We start from the raw sequence: 6,775 nt of genomic DNA, 5'->3' as shown, positions 1-6,775 counted from the left end.
AATGAAGTAACAGGCCAATAAAATGCCCAGTAGATCCCATTTCATAGGAGGCCAGTGCCCTACCCATTAGACAACTGGAACAGCTCCATTTCAGTGGTTAGAACAAAAAGTAAGTCAATTTAATAATCCCACGTGTTAAAGACCACTGGGAACAATTCCGAAACTTATGCAAGAATGGAGGAGGGCTGAGTGATACAATCCATTGTCATTTCCTATAAAATTTGGCCTGATCACTATCTACAGCCCAGCAATTTTTCAACAATGTCCGATGGGGAGAACAAAGGCAAGAGAAATGTAGCTAAAATGAAGTCTCCTTACAACTTGCAGCCCACTGAAAAATCCCTGAGACATACAGGGTGTAACACTCCTGTAACTCCCTCAAGGATTTTCTCTCTCTCTTTTTTTTTTTAAAGATTTATTTATTGGTGGCTCAGTCAGTTAAGCATTTGCCTTCAGCTCAGGTCATGATCCTGGGGTCCTCGGCTAGAGTCCCGCATTGGGCTCCCTGCTCAACAGGGAGCCTGCTACTCCCCCTGCTTGTGCTCTCTCTTAAATACATAAAATCTTAAAAATAAAAAAGATTTATTTATTATTTGGGGGAGAGGGGCAGAGGGAGAGAGAAAAATCTCAAGGAGGCTCCACGCCTAGCACAGAGCCCAATGTGCGGCTCAATCTCACAACCCTGAGATCATGACTTGAGCAGAAATCAAGAATCTGACGCTTAACCGACTGAGCCACCCAGGCACCCCTCAAAGATTTTCTTTAATGTTTCACCATTGTACCTTTGCTCTGGTTTGTGTCACTTGACTCTAACATAGTGTCACATACTCCCAGGGTATAACAATCATCTTTCAACATATGGCCCACTGACACACATCTAAAGAGTCTCATGACTAATGCTTTACTAAAAGAACAACCTTATCTTAACAGCTAGCCCTCCAAAGTGCTAGAGACCCTGCTTTCAGCACACAAATTCCTTAGAGACTTACGTTATCCCTAACCCCCCCCCCCCCCCCCCCGCTAACTAAAAAGTGTAGAATCAGTTACTCCTCACAATCCCACGGCAGCTCCTTCTGCCCACCGGTCCTGTCCCAGTGCTTTAAGAAAAGCCCCATTTTGCCCCAAAAATATGTCAAGAATTCTTTCTTGATCATTTGCTAGGCAGCCCCACATCAATGTTCATGGAATTTTTTGTGCATTAGCACTTGGAGACTCATATGAGGATGGCATGCACTAACATCAAAAGATCTGGAGGATTTATCAGTAGAACAATAAAGCAGAGAGGATTGCAAAATACGTACCAGGTTACCCATTCTATGACTATTAGGGTCCACTTCATGGGCAGGTGGACCCCCACCCAAGATATGGTTCAGATTGTCTATACTGACAACACACACATGCCTAGAGGGTATGAAAGTGTTTCTTATTTCCATAATGCAAGCATCCAGAGAGGGCAGCGCTGGGCAGGCCTCTCAAGCAGGTGGGAAATGCCTGGAGAGAGCAAGGAAAGCTGCCTGGCCTGGGTTTTTTATTAGGGCTTGGGGGTGTGCTAGGGTGAGAGTTGGGGTACAGGGGCAGGGCCTTCTGTGGGTTGAATCATTTGCCAAAACCAAAGGAAGGAGCACCCAGGGTGTTTGGTCCCCTTGTACAGATGTGGGGCACAAGGGGAGGAAGGAGAGATGAGGGTTGACATCAAAAAAAGGAGTCAGAGACTTCTGGTCTCTGGTTGGGCACATGAGGAGCTTAGAAGCTGGCTCCCAGTCCTCAGAAGACAAAAGCCAAGAAACCTGAAATCAACAACTCCTCCATCACAGAACTGAGGGTACCAGGGTAAAGCACGGTCTCCAAAAATTAGAAAGAGAGGCCAAAGAGTAGCCATTTAAAAATATGTCCAAGATATTTTGGCCTCAACACAATGTATTTCACCAGAGTGTAACTGACTGGGATTTTCCCAGAGCCTATCTGACCTGGGGAATGAAACAGCCAACATGAGTCTCTTCCAGCCTTTTCTACAAGGTGGAACACTTGTGAGGACAATAGGGTTTTTATCCTCCACCTGATACCCAATACATGGTGTCCGTCCCACTGCCACTTCTCCAACTCTTGTGTCACCAAACAGGTGTCCAATGATTCAATCCTAACACCCAGAGTTCACGTCCGACTCCACAGGTGGAGAGCTCCGTTCCACCCACGGCCGCACTCCAGACGCCAGCCACAGATGGTGTGCTCAGCCACCTACCCACGCAGGTTCCCTCCGTGGGCCACCACGTCTGGTGACTGACTGAATCAGTTGTAAGAACTCAGCAAAGCCCTTAACTATACTGATTTGCTCTAAAGGATACAACTCAGGAACAGACAAAGGTAGTGATGCGTAGGTCAAAGTAAGGTGGTCATACCGGTGGGGGGGGGGGAGGGGGAGAAGGGGGTTGCAGAGCATGCCCCCCCTGCCGGCACCTGCCTGTGCTTTCCAACCCAGAAACTCTCTGAATCTTGGCTTTCAGGGTTTTCATGAGGATTCACTGGCCATTGGTGATTAATTCAATCTCTTAGACCCTCTCCTCTCTCTAGAGTCTGGGAGCTGGGGCTGAACATTCCAAGCCTGTAGTCAAGGCTTGGTGTTTCCAGTGTCCAGCCCCATCCTGAAGCTATCTAAAGGCTGGCCAATAGTTTCCTCATTAAAACAAAAAAATATTCTGTCACCCTTATCACTCAAGTAATTCCCAGGGCCTCAAGAGGTTTTTGCTAGGAACTGGGGACAAGGACCAAATACCCTTTTTTTCTTTTTAAAAATTTTATTTATTTATTTATTAGAGAGAGAAAGAAAGCACACACAAGCAGGTGGAGAGGGAGAAGCAGGCTCCCCGCCGAGCAGAGAGCTGGATGCGGGGCTTGATCCCAGGACCCTGGGATCATGTCCTGAGCTGAAGGCAGATGCTTAACCAACTGAGCCACCCAGGTGCCCCCCAAATATCTTTCTTCTTATGTATCAGGATGTCAAGCCTGGGGACATAGGTTCACTAAAAGATTGAGAGCAAACCACTGGAGTAGAGAATGCTTCCCCTCTGCCCCTACCTGCTTCTATATCAACTGGGCTCTTGTTTAACGCAAGTGCACCGACCCTGAAAGAATTAGATGCTTTCTGGTAGCACCGAAATAATGCAAGAATGTCCCCTCTCACCAATCCTAATCAACCCTGCCTGTACTGGGATTCTGAGCTAAAGCATTAAGACAAGAATGTGTCAACAAATTCATGTGAGTTCCCTCCTTGGGTTATAGACCCGAGACCACACCAGGTGGAGTTGTTACACAAAGGAAACTTTATTTGCAGCAAATAAGGAGACCTTGGGGGAATAGTTTCCAAAGCCGTGGTTCCCGGAGCAGGTTCTTTTCATTTCAGGTTTAGGATGAATGTTCAGAAAGGGAAGCTTTGTCATTGCCATGTAAAGGTGGGCATGCCTCAAATGCTTGCAGTGGCCAGCAATGGCCGGCCACAGCTAGAATGGAGACGTGGTCGGGTCACCACTGCAACATGGGGCACCACAGGGCACAAAGCACGGGCTCCCCAGCACCCAGCAGTGCTTGCCACCATCAGGTCGCAGAGGAGGTGTGCAGCTCAAAGCAAGAGCAAACAGATGGCGGTCACGTGGGCACACGCGGCTCACAGCATCCATTGTCATGGCCACGTGCACGGTAGGGGGCGCCTGGGTGGTGCAGTCGGTTGAGCCGACTCTTGATTTCGGCCCAGGTCGTGATCTCAGGGTCCTGGGATAGAGCCGTGTGTCGGCACAGAGATTCTCTCTCCCTCTGCCCGCAGCCCCCGCCCTCGCTCTCTCTCTTTCTCAAATAAATAAAGAGAAAGAAGTTGAGGGGTATGGCTATGTGGGCCCCCCCCAAACACACACAGACACCCATACAGTAGGGAAAGGCTTAGGACTCACAGAACAGAGGTCTCAGAGCAGAGAGGGCCTCCCAGGGAGCTCTGAAACGGCTTCAAAGAACAGAAAGGAGACTGGCTGGGTATGGAGGTCACTGGGGTTGGGGAGTAGGGCAAGGGGAAGAGATCTGCATACTGGCAGGGGCTGTTCCGGCTGGAATCTCCTGCCTGCTCTAGAGACGAGACCACCCAGGCTTTCTCATCAGTTCATCCCGCTGGGCGCACAAGGCTTCAGCTGTCAGCACTCAAACATCCAAAAAAGCAAAGTGAGACTGCTCATTTCAAGGACAAACGTTGGTACGAAGCGCCCGCTTGCTCTCTCTCTCACATAAATAAGTGAATCTTTAAAAAAATAAAATAAAATACAGAAATTTATGTATACTGTATTTTACTATTTAATAGTCTTGATTTAATTTTAACTTTTGTACATAAGAAACCATTCTAAGATCTCATTCCTTTAAACATTAATGGTTACAAAAGTGCAAACCATACAAAAGGAAAAATTTCAAAACTCTTTCTAACCAAAAGGACATAAGGCATCACAGAACTCCTGACCTTCACAGACCTTCTCAATGTAGTAAATTGTAAATAAATTACAATCTGAGTGCACCTACAATGTGATGCCAGACTCAAATCCTTTATTTTTTTTAAAGATTTTATTTATTTATTTGACAGAGGGAGACACAGTGAGAGAGGGAACACAAGCAGGGCGAGTGGGAGAGGGAGAAGCAGGCCTCCCGTGGAGCAGGGAGCCCAATGCGGGGCTCGATCCCAGAACCCTGGGATCATGACCCGAGCCGAAGGCAGACGCTTAATGACTGAGCCACCCAGGCGCCCCTCAAATCCTTTGTTTAGAAAAAGCCCCCCCAAACCAGTTACAATCTTAGAAGACATCTGCGCTGCAACCCCCCCCCCCCCGTACTTGCATCCCCTGCACTTGCATCCCCACCTTGCAGGGCCCTGTTGCTTCTCTCCGTATAAAGGCTCCTTCTCTAGTGGGTGTGAGCAGGTAGGAGGCCAGCAGGGGGAGGTTCCCCAGGAAGAACCTACTGGGTCTTCAAATACTTCCCTTTGTAGGCTCAAGGGGCCCCTTATCTTAGAGACACTGACCTGGGGTCTCTGACCACCACTGGAGTCGCTCTGGGCCACCAGAGATGTTTTAAATGACACAAACCCAGTAACGAAGAGTCCCGCAAAATCACTAAACCCAATGTTTATGGGGAAAGGAAGGAGGAAAGAAAAGGAAGACATTTTTTGAGTTCAACAAAAAAAACCACAAGTATTTTTTTTTCTGTTAAACAGTAAAAAAAGTATTATTTCCATGGCAAGAAATTGCTTTATAACAGTTAATCACTAGTTCAAGTCTAAGCTCTGGAATTATATTTGAAATCACCCCACCCACATCTCAAAAAAAAAAAGTAACAGACCTCAAAATATTACTACAACCTGCTCAGGAGAGAAAAATTGAGAAACTACAAATGTTAATACATGCAATGCAATACTGGAATTTTTTTTTCCTTAAATACACTTCTTTCATACCTCTTTGGAAATATTTCATACTGTCTTTCAAGGTCTATTGCGTAAATAAATTTTACATTTATTGAAAAATGAACTCAATACAACGTTGTTCCAGGTGGTTATTCTCTGCTTCCTCTCATGTAAAATATCCGGACAAAAATAAACCTTTTGAAATGAGCCATCCCCTGACTGCGTGAAAACGATAAACAATTAAAATACTGCGTCTGTTTGAATTGCACCGCGGAGAACAAACAGTTGGTACTGATGCTATGAACTGAAGAGGGGAAGTTGGCGTCTGGGGAGGCGGGGCGGGATTTCGAAACAAGCATTTGCCAGTCCAAGGAAAGGATAGACTGAGGGACAGGGTCGTGGATTTGACCCTCTGCTGCCCAAACATCGGGAACACTCAGGAAAAAACGGGTGCCCCCCCGGGAGAAAGGAGGGATTGGAGCCCCCGGACCACAGCACCTCCCGCGCACGAAACCCGGACACCGAGTCAGGACTGTCCCCCGACGACCCTCCCCGTGGTCACTGCACGATCGGGGGAGACGCGGCCGCGCGCAGGGACCGGACAGGACTCCGGGGTCCCGGCTGCCCGCCCAGCCCGCACGCCGCGCGCCGGAGGGGACTGAGGTCCGAGCGGCGCCACCGGGGACTCGGCTCCGCAGACTCCGGGGCTCCCGCGGGAGGTCGGGTCTCGCCGCGGCCCGTTGCCGGCCCCTCCGCCCCGTCCTGGCACACCCGGCCCCGCACGCTCACCATTTCCCGGCTTCTCGGTCCGCCCGCGTCGTCCCTACGGCTCCCGCAGCCGGTGCAGGTCCCCGCGCCACTGACGCGGCAGCAGGGCCACCTGGGACCCTTAAGCGCAGGGGAGACTTGACCGCGAGCAAGACCGCAAGCGTCCACGCGGCTGCGGAGCGTCGCCACGCCCACCTGCCCCTGCTGCGCCCCTGATTGGACAGCTCGCAAGGACCCGCCCCTCTGCTCCTGAGTGACAACAGGGCCGGAGGTCCGATTGCTGAGGCGCAGCAGTCTCTGCGGGTGGTGGGGAACCCGTCCCCTCCTTGGACTTTTGCTTTTAGACCAAACTTGGTCCAGGCCCTAGAGGGACAGTGGCGTCTTCCTGCAGCTTCCTCTAAACGTGGGGACACAGGTGTGCGCAGGGAGTCCCAGTCTGTTCCAGTGGAGCGACGCCCTTGTTCAGAGCAAGAGGGGCGCCTGACCAGGCCAGGCAATGCCTGACAGGGACTAGAGGGTCTGAGGTCCTCCCTGGGTTCAGGAGTTGGCATGAGGCTGAGAAACCACTCATGGACCTGTGACCCT

Source organism: Mirounga angustirostris, unplaced genomic scaffold, assembly GCF_029215605.1.
Source record: "Mirounga angustirostris isolate CCGP_5_RB_7025 unplaced genomic scaffold, mMirAng1.0.hap1 SCAF_1, whole genome shotgun sequence".
In the NCBI taxonomy this organism is placed as follows: domain Eukaryota; kingdom Metazoa; phylum Chordata; class Mammalia; order Carnivora; family Phocidae; genus Mirounga; species Mirounga angustirostris.
The sequence above is the reverse complement of the archived record's forward strand: the minus strand, read 5'-3'. Positions refer to the sequence as shown.